We start from the raw sequence: 13,193 nt of genomic DNA, 5'->3' as shown, positions 1-13,193 counted from the left end.
GGACCTGTACTAAAAGTGTTCGACGGAAGGACCTGCACTCAGCGCGCAAGCCCTTTTAGGCTTGATTTAACTACGGGCCCAGCCAACACACTACCACACACTCCTGCACTCGGCGTCACGCGGCAGTTTACCAGTTTTTATGCCAATTTTATTTTTTACCTCAGTACTTCACAGACGATTTCGGTCATAAATAGTTTATTTTACTAGAAATAAAACGTTCATTAACTTTTGTTAAGGGATTGGATTCCAGAGCTCGACGAAAGTTGCTACAATTCCAGATCCGCCACCATAAATTGAACGCCTAAAAACGAAATTAATTGTTTCGCTTTATCTTGTAGATGGAACATTAACAAAGCCAACGCTTAGTAAATAAATAAGTTTCAATGACCTAAGAAGGCCATCAGAAAAACAATTCTAAGCGACTTATAGTTTGTTATAAAATAAAAAAAAAATAACATGATCATTATTGGGGTTTGCCAAAGTCCATTTTGGCCCATTCTGGTTGAATTTCCAATTTCTTATAATTATCCGAAACATACGGGATGTTATCAAGCTAAGAAATGTTGACTAGATTATGGAAGGTAAGATTAATATTTACATTGGTCGTTAATTTTGTATAATTAAATGCGTAAAAAATCATAAATTATGCAGATTAATATATTCTATTTTCATATTAGAACTATGTGCATTTAAGGTGAATTTAATTTTTAAGGTGAATCTAAATTGTTAAACCTTAAAGCTTTAAAACTGTGTAGAAAGGGATAAACAAATAGACGACTTAAGTTATTGAGAAAGACATTCAAACACGCTTTTTAAGGATGGAGGGGAAAGCTTCTGGTCAGAATCATACGACCGTACCCTAATTAAGGGTATAAATATGACGAGAGAAAAGCGTTCACAAAAAGAGAGTGCAAGTGAAAGAGAAAGAGAGAGAGAGAGAAACCAAGTTTAGAACATTTAGCTTCGTGAGCGATTCGTTCGAAGTGCCGAATAAAATTACCGTGGTGGTAGTGGTACTGCTGCCGAAGTGTGCGAGTGCACTTGTTTTGTTGTTGGCTCACTTCACTGTTTGCTCGTTTGCGCGTCAATTGACTCTCAGTTACTAAACCGATTTCAAGAACCACGGACGTTCCACTCGGCCCTTGCTAGTGGCGTGTGCTACAATTAAGTAACGGGCAGAGACTTTTGACAAAAAAGAATAATCCAAACCAAAAACAACAATGAAAAACCACAAACTTGTTGGGAGAAATATGTATACATAACAAGAAATGAATAAAAAGACATCCGAGCAATACATATACCCAAACAAGAACCTACAGCATACCAGTTGGAGGAACTGGGCTATTTTATAACTCGCCAAACCCCTTGTTCAATACAACGACGACAACAAAACTTACCAAAAGCCAGAAAATCGGACCCGATAAAGTCATCATCAGCAAATTGCACCGGTATTTTCCAAAAATCTTTAAGTACGATTCTTATCTATTTCCCAAGAAAATGCAATATTAACCGTGTGATTACGACAGAACGCAAGAATCAAGAAAGCTGAGAACTACTGCCAACTACACATATGTACATATACACATTGACACTCTCCCTCCATACAAAAAATGCAAAAACAATGATTGCGATAAACCAAAAAAAAATGAAGCATCTGTTCTCTTACATTCGCTCGGCTGTTTTCATGAAGTTTTGTTTTGTTGGCGTTATGACGTTCAGTAGAGCACTAGAGCACAGAAAGGGACAGTTGTTCTTCGCCAAAATGGGTACAGCCCGACTTTAGGGTACGGGCAAAAGCTCATAGTTCCTATGCGCCAAAATTACCAACAGTTGAATGAATATCCATATCCAGAACCAAAAAAAATTTTAGTAATCGCGAGTTATTTACAAAAGAGTAGGGAAGTTTGAACTGTGGAAGTTCCAGCGTAGTTCCAGCATATTTAGTCGTCAAGTTTACATAAATTTAAATTGAACTAGAAATAACCCTGGGATGTTTTTCTGAATCTCTGAGTCAAGATCTCGCATCTCTCGATCGCAACAATTCATTTAAGCTGTGTATATCTGACATCTGAAAAACATTTATTACCTTATTTTGGATATCGTTTATAATAAGAGCATCACTTGATTTCTGAAACTAAACTAAACTAAACCAGTGACTAAAGTATTATAAAAGTACAACCGTCATTTATTTGTAAACCAGGACCGCCAAAGTCTCCAGGAAATAAAATTGCATGGCCGTGCTAAGGAAGCAAAATTCGAGTGTTATAATAGTGCATGTGTAGTAGATTTATTTGCGTAAGTTTGAGGCAGCATCGGTGATTCGATAGCGATAGTTGAATATTGGTGCCGAAGAGCAGAAACCGAAACCAGTGGTAACCGAGTGCAGCTGTTTCTGCATCTCTGCCAGAACAGAAAGCAACAAAAGCAAATACGAGCCCGGGCCAGACGGTACCTACACAGAGTCAGACCAGACCATCATTTGGCGCTTCGTCTCGGGGTTCGTCGGTGGCCTATTGGTATCTACGTACGTTCGTACATACAGGCAAAAAATGTGTATTGCGCTGAACACATTTAAGTTTGTATAGACATTCCGGCATGGCAGTGTGTTTGTCATTTCAATTTTTGTGTGTGCTTAGATAAACGAACGAGAATCATGTGCCTTTATTTTTTTTACGTTTGTGAGGTAAAACATCTTGCTGTTGTGTCCAAATAAGAACAGCTTATTTTTGTTTTTGTTGCTCATATAATGGTGATAATAATTATAATGATGCTTTAAGCTCATTCTATGCCGTAGATCGCAATATTTTGGCAAGTGCAGTGCACAGGTGAGAAAAAATAATAAAATGAGCGAGAAAATGTCAATAGTTCACGCACACAAACACAGACGTGCACAGTTTGGTCAGCTGTTTTGTGTTGTCTTGAGCACAGGGTCTCTCATTTTCCCCTGGGTCTCCTCTCTTTCTCTCTCTCTTTAAAATACCCCTGCGTCACAGGCACTCGGGGACAAATTAGAGCAACGCCTGCTCCAACGCTCGATAATCAGCGGAAAATGCTGCAAGCAATAACTAAAATAATTTGTGATGATCTTGTAAAACAAAGTGCGGCCCAGTGAGCATATCTACAGGTTTGAAATGCACGACATAATAACGAGTGAGTGCAATTTTACCACTGAGTGATGCAAGGAAAATCCCCAAAGCGTTATGCAATGCATTGAAAATCTCGGAGCTTTTTGTCGATAATAATATGTCGAGTGCGGCAAAGTGCAAACATGCTATTCAGATCAGCGAGACCTTAAATTATTATATTTTTGCGGGTTTATGTAATGCCAGTGGAATAACACTGACACCTGTATCATCTAAGTCAGATAATTACTTTGATAGCAACCTGATAAACGGCCACAACCCGTTGAAATTTGGCAATTTCGCCATCAATTATGCAGTGTCTATGATTTAAAGGCATTTTCGATGCGATTTGCTGTGTAAAGAAAAGTATTTTGCACATTAAAAAAAATATGATGAATGCAACTCAAATAATAAGCAAAAACCAATAAACCAAAATAAGTGGACATTTGACGAGCTTACTGTACATACACACACGTACATATGCACAGCTTTGAGCACATGAGCAAATTTAAGATTTCTTAAAACTTAAATGATTCCTATTAACCTGTAAATTTACGCTTCAAGAGAAACGGCCTTTTTATTTAAAAATCAGCTTAACGAACGTGCTTGATAAACACAAGCTTGTATTCAAAATTTATAAAAATTTACATTTGTGTAACCTAATTTAATTATATTCACACAATCGAGCAAATGTCGGTCTGCTCACCGTCGTACTTTAAATACACTTTACTATTTATGCTGGCACGCAAATTGGCGGCTAAAACTTAATTGATTTTAATTTTGCTAATTGGAAGACATAAGCATTGTAGCGAACGAATTTCACCGTGTAAACGGTAAAATCTATATCCACACAGTATAAAAGTTTTCCTGAAATCTACAATTTTCACTCTTTATTAAAAAATAAGGGGAGTTTCCTCGATCCAATATCGATTAGTGATACCGTTATTTTGTAGTTCCCCGACTATAAGATATTCGCTCCTAACTTTCTAACACCAAACTTTTTAAGCAAAGAGCTTTTTTGTACCATTATTCAGCTTCTTTAAGTTTTGGAAACTCGTGACAAGATCCTGATGAAGATTACTTAATAGGGTCGGAAGCAGTGTTAGGAGAGTATTTGAGAAAATAAGTACTTAGGAAAAGTAAAAGGAACAAAATTGGTCAAGCATATAAGTTAAAAATAAAATATTTTTTAATACACTTTTTTTTTAATATAATCATTTTGAGGGCAATTTGTTACAGATTTATTATGGTATTGTGTTTACGCACTGCTTATAGAAAAGTTTCAAAGAAACATTTCATATTTTGCATATTATCTTTTCTTCAAGTTTTTTTTTATTGAGGTAAGGTATATAAGGTAGGAACACCCTAACACTGGTCGAAGGTTACTTATTGGGTTCACAAATGCTTGCCATCTTTTCTTAAGCCTGGTACCCAGACCGACGAACAGTCTGTTCTGCGGAAAAGTTGTTGTCAATAAATTTTTTTTGCTAGCGATTTTTCAGAGTTTTTTTTTAGTTTTTCCCGTAATTTTTTATCCGAGAAGTACTCTGCTCTGCCAACTCCAACACTAAAGGATTTAATTTTGTATTCTTTGCGTCAGGGCCTGACGAACGCTATCCCAGTGTTCATCCTAGACAGCTGGCAACGCTTTGCAATTTTCTGGTATTTATACCCATTACTCGTAGAGTAGGAAGGTATTTTGTATTTGTTGAAAAATATGTAATAGGTAGAAGGACCATATAAAGTATATATATTCTTTATCAGGATCAATAGCCGAGTCGATCTAGCCATATCCGTCTGTCTGTCCGGCTGTTTTAACGTCAAGATTTTGGAAGCTTTAAAAGCTAGAAATTCTGACTTGGCATGCATATTATAGTAGTTCCTACGCAGCTTAAGTTTATTTCAAAACGTAGCCACGCCCACTCTAACGTCTGCAAATCGGGAAAGTATGTACTGGCACTCTGAGACATGCTAGGTGTTAGTTTCAGTGTGTGTGTTTCGGTCATATCTATCCTCAAACACGAATTTCAAAATCGAGCTATTATTTTAGAAGTTATGAAGGTTATGAAGTCCTCTGCCGTGCTTAATACGAAGTTTGTTGGCTGAGTAACTGGTTATCTAATAGTCGGGAAACTCATATATAGCGTTATCTCTTGAGTTTTGTCGATCTGAGTATCGGGGTCAGGTCACAGGTCAGGTCAGGTCAGGTCCGCCGATTATTCGCCTCTTGCTCTATTCTTTAGCTGACAAACGGATTTCGTCGATCAAACTACTAGGCTTAATTGACAAAAGAGTATTCGCAAGCATGATTATTGAGACTCTTTTATTTTTTGTAAAAGTACAGGGCGGTCCACGAAAAAGTTAAAGTGGCCCTAAAAAAACGAGGTAATTTTTTAAAAATATTTTTGTTACTGAACAGCCCCAATAATGTAGTATAATTGGCGTAGTGCTAAGGGCTGAAAAGCGCTTGGTGGAAGAAAAGCATTTTTATCGAAAAATCTTATTTTCAGATGAACCTCATTTCCAGCTCGGTGGTTACGACATTTGGGGCTCCGAAAAAACGCACGTCGTCTTAGAGAAGCCAATGCCAATGCATCCACCTCGAGTAACTATTTGATGCGGTGGTTAGGCGGCATCATTTGCCCGCCGAAACCGTCAATGGTGACCGCTATCGCAGCATATTGGAAGACTTTTTCTTCCCCCGAATGGAACATGAAGACATCGACCGTTCAGCAGGTTCAACGTTACAGTTGACTTTCTGCGCGGTACGTTCGAAAACCGAATAATCAGCCAAAAGGGAGATTTCAACTGGCAGCCTCTCGTTGGACTACTTTTTGTGGGGTGCCATCAAGTATAAGTTCTATGCCAACCACCCAAAGACGATTGACAACCTAACGTACGGGATTTAAGTCGCCATTGAGGCCACTATCGATAATGTTGTGAAAATTTGGGTCGATCGGATGACCTTCTGCAGCGCCTTCCGGGGTTTGCAAGTAACGTAAATGCAGTTTAAGTGCAGAGTTATGTAAGGATTTACATTAATCTGTTTGCTCCGCACTGCGCGTGTATGTGCTGGCCAAGTGAACTTGAAAAGCCCTATTTTCACTTTTGCGCCAGTACATTAGACACGTGCAAATGGTTGTAGTTGTGCAACCGGTATGGAATATAGGAAAACGGATATCGGGGGCTCCACGAAGTTTATTTTGCGAGTGCCACGAAAATAGACACAGAGCGGAGTTTTGGCCACATGGCCTTTCGGCTCAAGAACTCAAACAAGACGCCTTCATGTTGTTTTAATCAACCTTTAATAATGGTGGCCCAGATTTTATTGATTTTGTGTTGCGAAGAGCGACCGACACAGCCCATTGAAGAGTGCACTGGCGCTCGGGGAAATTGTGTCAAAGTGAGAGAATCAGGGTGAGGGTGAGAGAAAGGCCGTCAGCTGAGAGAGTTCAGTTTTCCGTCCCTTTCCATTTCCAGTGACTACGAGCAACAGCGAAATGTACATATAAACATATTTAGATATAAGTGCCCGTATGCATAAGGACTTCGAGCATGGGGATGTATTTGTGGAAATGCGTGGTAAAATGCTTGCAGGAGTTGGATTCAGTGATAAAGTCTTCGATTTTTTCCAAACATTTTAAAGAGGTTTCCTTAAATTGAGCTTTGCTTACATCTGCCTCGCTTAAGCATTGATACATCATTAAAATTATTTGTGAAATATATAACGTCCTTTCCGCCTTATAAAGCATATATTCATTATCAGCATCAACAGGCGAATCGGATGATTCTGTACGTTTTATATATCTTGGTAATTAGTATACTTCGTTTGTTTTAAAGAGGAAGTAGATTGAGTTGAATTATTTATATTTTATTTGAATTCCTAGTGAATCAAGCACTTGTCAATGTTTAAACGTAAACGTAAACCAAACGTTTTTAGATGGTATGCCACACTGCGTATCGCTCAACAAAAAAATATATATTAAATAAGTGTCCAAATATGTTAATTTTGCTGACCACTTACGTATATCTCTCTCGAAAAGCGTAATGTGTAGATGATTAGTACAAAAAAAAAAAATTAGAAAATATTTATTTCTGCCCGAACGGGCAAGCGCCTTAACAAAAGTTAGTCAACCATAAAAATAGTTAAAAGTGTCACAATCCTTAGTTTATATTGTACCATACCTTGATTACAGAAATAAAAAGTTAGCAAAAAATAATTATTAATAAATGTTTGTTCTTTTTAAACGCATATATTAATAGATCAAGAAAGAACGCTTTAGTCGAGACTGTTAGATACCTGTTACTCAGCTAACAAATTTCAAAGTAAATATTCCCACACAAAGTCATAGGGGTTATTTCGGGTGTGCAGCACCCCCAACCCCTGCTAACAGTTCTTTCACTCTGCCTATCTTCATCAGTGATCTCCACGCCATATCTGATGAGCAAAGAATAGTGTTTTTGCCGGGAATAATAATAAAAATAAATAACTTCTAAAATAATCGCTTAATTTGAAAAACTACCTGTTGACTTTGTTTCTGTGTTGAACTACAGCTGTTTAGTTCAGCTTTTATCGGCTGGTGGATGGTGAATGTGCTCTGTGGAAATCGAATTCTCACATTTGTCAAAAATCCCAAATGTTTTCCACGGATGAACTGTGTGGAAATAGGGTATTAGATTGACTGAGTTCCGCACTAAGAAAGATAAACAGGACTGCATAAAGCCTGCCATATGGGGTGCCGTTTATGGCTTACTTTAACCACACGTGGTCCAAGGGGATCGTAGTAGTAATCTCTTTAGTGTGGAACATGCAACGCTAATAAAATTCGTAGAGCAATACCCTTTTACTCTGCGATTAACACGTATAAATATAGTAATAGCTGTTATCACCTCCAAAATAACCCGTTTAAAATGTAGGCAATCTTGGCTCACAGCTAGAGTGGCAGTGCATCCCGACTGACAAAAAAATGATCCAGTTAAACATTGTTATGTTCGTTCAGTGTCTTGGAAACACTATAGGAAACACAGAGTAAGAACTATATAGACATAGAGTAAGTAGAGTAAGTAAGCCACCATTTGCTCTGCCCGAACCTTTGCCCAAGCTGTGCTGAGAGCCATGTTCGAAGTTAAATTTGATTTCCCACCCCAGTGACCAACTTTTCATTACAAGTCACCATCCGCTTTAAAAACGGGTCGCTTCTGCAGCGATTCGCAGTTCGAAATTCGTTTTTTTTTATAACTCATGTGGCACCAATACATCGAGCTTTTTTGTGTATTCAGCCTTTGTTAAATGGTTCCAAACTGTTTTTTGAGCTCCTGGGAAATTGATTTACTGCTTGAATGACGGTCAGACTCAACGATTTCCATTATTTTGTCGGCATTTTTTGAGATTGGCTTTCCGCAGCGTGCCTCATCTTTAACATCAAAATTCCCTGAACGAAATCGACGAAACCAGAATTGTGCTTGGCTGGAAGTTACAGTATTAGGACCATATACTCCAATCACATTTTCAGCTGTCTGGCTGGTGTTTTCGCCTTTATCAAAGAAAAATGTTTAAATATACCGATTTTTTTCTTTGCCGGTTATCATCATATTTATCGAGCTATCAAAGCGTTTGTGTTATCGATCACAAAACTTTTCTAAAAAACTTTTATAGTACGAGTGCTCAACTTTCTAACGCCACCTACTAAAATTAAATCGGACTTATACAACGCGAGATACAGATCACTAAAGTCATATATTGTTCAAATAATGGATTACTTTTTACTTGACATTATATACAGATATACCCAAATGAAGGCAAATGTCAAGCCTTTGGTAACGGCTATGCCTTTTAAAGCATGGCCTTCAATTTGCTTATAAAATGCGATAAGCAGGTTATGTACATACATGCATATGACCCCGTTGCAATCACACAGCTAAGCTGCAGTTCTAAAAAAAATCGTGAGTGGGCGGGTTTGGGTCTTCGTGACGTATGTATTGTTATTGCGCAGTGGAGAAAAGAGAGAACGATGAAATGGCTTTTTTGGCTTTCCCTTTCTTCTTTTTTTATGAAGAAAATTTACTGATAACATGAAAGAAGAGTTCGGCGAGCCGAATTAACATACCCTTGAAGCTAATAGAAAATTTAAATATTTATTATAACGATTTTATGCCTAAAAAGCAGTAAAGCTTTGATGGTTTTTCGATAAATTACTCGGTCGTTCCTATGGCAGCTATAGGACATCTTTAATAGAATGAAAACCGTAATTATGATATATAAAACCATTACTATATATCACTGTTCGGCACAGGCCTATCTCTATAGCAGTGCTCGGCACGGCTCGTATTCTGTGAGTACAGAGCAGTGCTCCGCACAAATACTATAACATGCTCGCACTTCTTTGTGTGAGTAATTTGTACAGCGAGTCTTGTCGGTGTGTGTGCAGTTTTATACTGTTCGTGTCGGCCTCCGCCACGGTTTTGCTGCTGCTCTGCCGGCAAGACATTCGCCTATGCTCACAGAGCCTTCGCCTATGCTCACGGAATAGGAGCTGTGCAGAACACCTCTTTATATAGGCTCGGACCAACTCGGCAGAGCAGCAGCAGCGCGGCGGAAGAGGCTGACCCGAACAGTTTAAAAATGCGCACACTGACAAGTTTGGCAGTGCAAATTACTCACACAAGGAAGAGCGAGCATGTTACAGTATGTGTGCCGACCACTGTTATAAATCGAAGTATATTTAAATCAATGGAAAAACATCATCATTTTTTCATTTTGACTCTCCTAGTGATGCTGATCAAGAATATATATACTTTATAGGGTAGGCAATGTCTCCTTATCTGCGTTGCAAACTTCTGTCTGAAATAATAATACCCTCTGCAAGGGTATTGAAATGTTACAAAATTATTTAGAATGATGTTAATGTTATTCAAATTTTGTGCATAACGGCCGAAAAAAAAATAAAACGCCTAACTTTAAAAATCCATAAGAAATCGAGTTTCCAATGAATTTCTGGCATTATTAGCTAGTCCGATTAAGTCGGCTACCAACAATAAGTTAGAATTAATAGGCATTTTTCAATGGATTTTTTTGAGTTTTTAAGGGTATAGCAGCCGTTTAACAGTCCAAAATTTTCAAAAAGTTTGTGTTTGTCGAGCTCTTGCAGCCAAATGACTTCTCCAATCCAATTACTCAGTATGACAAAGTTAAAAATTGATCTATTGGTAGTACAATTTTGTAAAATGCACAACTTTAAAAAATAATTTAAAAAAAAACTGTCCCAAAGAAATAATATTTTAGTGGGATACACGTAATCTAGAAGTCGTACTCTACCAGCAATTTTTTTTTTCATTTTGTAAACTAGTTTTATTATTCTAGTTTATACTCTTATTTTTTAATCTAAATTTATTTCTTAACAGAGATTTTCATTAATTTAAGGTAAATCACTTATTTCATTATTTTTAAATCAATTTAATAGTCTGTAGTCATCGAACTCGCGAAGCTTAATTTTACTTTCAGGTTGCTGGCTATAGTCAGTGACGTTGTTGCAGAATACAGAATGCAATTTTAGTAGGTTTCTGTCCAGCAAGTTTATAAAAAATATTTGTCTTTGCCACAAAGGAAAAACGATCGTTGTCTGGCCAGCTTTGCCATGAAAATATCAGTAGGCAGTCCATAACCGCAAATTTTTCAGCACAAAGATTTGTCATGGTATTTGCTTGTCTATTTTAAACTTTGAATCATCTTAGATCAAAATATTACTTAGCCGCGAATTCCTTAGATTTCCTTGGCTTAGCAACTTATTTTTGCATTGTCTACAAGCCTTTTCCTCAAATAAGTGCATACCCGCGAAATGTAAAATGAAACCTGGAACTATTTTACGCATCCAGTGTATAAGTCTAGAGTGTATGGTGGCGCGTCGTGAACCACCAGCTTAGTGCATAAATTGCAGTTATTTTTCCAAGTGTACTGCAAATCTTCTGTTCTTGCTTTGTTGGCTCTCTTGTTCCGTGTTACTCTCTCGGAGTATATTAAATGGGCTCGGCCATAGTACAACTATACAAGGTGGTCTCGACTCACGAGCTGCTTTTGTTGAGGATGTTATTTGTACCAGTCGTTTCTCAAACGTGCGAAAGAAAACGGTTGCTATCTCTTTCTAGTGCTTGTCTCTGAAAAATGTATCGTCCTCGGCAGAGCTAACGGGACCACCTTGCATACGTACATGTGTTCGTAGAACACCGACACTCGAAGGCCACAAATATGGTGCAACTATACAGCTTTGCTCGCACGCACCTCAGAGAGCGAGAGCGAGCAGTCTTAAGGTCGCTCTACCACGAGCCCCCAATACCGTTACGTGGGTGCCTTCGGCCCGCCGCTCAGCTGTGCTCCACTTTCGCTCCCGAATGCGGTAGGGCTGCCCTACCATCGGATAAACAGTTAACCTAAATTTCCTGTATGACGTAGGAAGAGAAGGGCGCATGCATATATGCGGACATAATTGGATGGAAAACCGTTGCACAAAATGCATTCGAAAAGTCCACACCGCTCACTAATGATAGTTATAATAGATTCAGTGATTACAAACAAGCTTCTTAAAAACCAATGTCCTAAAAACGGTCCCACTAAAAATAAATGAACAGTATTCAAAATAAAAATATCTTTTTCGAAAAAAAAATTCCATATACAAATGTTTTTTGCGTCAAAATTTTCAGTGGAGGTTTTTGTTTTTGCTTAGAAGCTTGATTACTTACCCTTAATCCTTACATTTAACAGGATACACGTTTAAAGGCTTAATATATTTCCTAACGCAAAAAACCCGATTATAATGTTTGAAGTAATATTTTATATATGTATATATAAAGCATTTATGAAAACTATAATTTTTGTATTATTTTCTTCGTTTATGCCACGAATAGGAATAATTTTCAGAATCGCGACATTGGTACTTTCTTAAACGTTAAACAAAATTACAAAAATTTTTCTTTATTAAACTAATCTATTTAAAAAATCTTTGAGGACTTGTTGTTTTTGAGTTATTTTTACGTGACGCGTGCTGTTAAGCCGTAATACAAAAATATTAAGAAATACTTATGATTGATTTCCATTCCCTTTTTTTTTGTTAAGAAATCACTATTTTTGTTTTTTATTGCCAATTTTGTTTATTAATAAGAAAAAAATCTATCCCCAACAGTTGCGTTATTTAAAAAACCCATTCGATTAACGAAACGAAAGTTCGGTAATGCTTTCTAAATTGGTTGTCAAAATATATAGCTTTATATATCCTTAAGTAATTAAAATGTAATGCGAATCTTTGGTTGCCACGAAAACAACACAACTACTCGGCATTAAGGCCACCAAACTCTAGAATCTTTACTTTAGGATAGTTGTATGACTCTGGCATAACATTTTAAAACATATTTTTATACCCTTATACATTTCCGAAACTGTAAAGTAAATATAATCTTGATTAGCATCACTAGGAGAGTCGATCTAGCAAAGCTAGACGGACGGAAATGCGTCCGGCTCTCAATTTCAATTTTCTATTGCAGGTAGTACATAAATCGGACAATTATATCACATAGCTCCCATATTTTAAATCGGTTAAATTAATTGAAAACAAGAAAGGAAGCAAACTTGGGCAAGACAACTTTATAAGCTCTTGCAGCTATTAGAAAAATTTAAAAATTTTTAAAATATATAAATTTTGATTTATGATTAAAAACATTAAAGCTATCATGATTTTCAGCTCAATTATTCAATCTTTCCTATGGCAGCTACATAATATCGTTTTCTGATTTTAATAAAATTAAAAGCGTAATTCTAAATTATATATTGGGCATATATATGTCCCAAAAGAATTAAAAAAAAAAAGTATATATATTCTTGACCAGCATTACTAGGAGAGTCGATCTAGCCATGTCCGTCTGTCCGTCCGCTTCTACGCAAACCAGTCTCTCAGTTTTAAAGCTATCTGCATGAAACTTTCCCAAAAGTTGTCTTTCTATTGCAGGTAGTACATAAGTCGGAACGAGTCGGTCTGACGACTATAGCATATAGCTCCCATAGGAACAATCGGAAAAATAAATAAA

The 13,193-nt window shown here is 37.1% G+C and overlaps 1 protein-coding gene across 6 annotated transcripts in view; it reads left to right on the top strand.

Annotated features, from left to right (window-relative positions):
- The first annotated feature begins 1,024 nt into the window (after positions 1-1,024).
- The window catches only part of LOC128265202 (protein Tob1), a 30,459-nt gene continuing 18,290 nt past the window's right edge, over positions 1,025-13,193 (top strand). Inside the window, exon 1 of one of the 6 annotated variants that reach the window (XM_053001072.1) lies at positions 1,025-1,469. The gene's annotated coding sequence lies outside the window, so the exon portion shown is untranslated. Of the gene's footprint in view, positions 1,470-2,694; positions 2,826-2,904; positions 3,151-13,193 lie in introns of those variants that run through there. The other 5 variants (XM_053001068.1, XM_053001067.1, XM_053001073.1 and 2 more) reach the window with 5 other exon arrangements.

Source organism: Drosophila gunungcola, unplaced genomic scaffold (assembly GCF_025200985.1).
Source record: "Drosophila gunungcola strain Sukarami unplaced genomic scaffold, Dgunungcola_SK_2 000100F, whole genome shotgun sequence".
NCBI lineage: Eukaryota > Metazoa > Arthropoda > Insecta > Diptera > Drosophilidae > Drosophila > Drosophila gunungcola.
The sequence above is the reverse complement of the archived record's forward strand: the minus strand, read 5'-3'. Positions and strand labels throughout refer to the sequence as shown.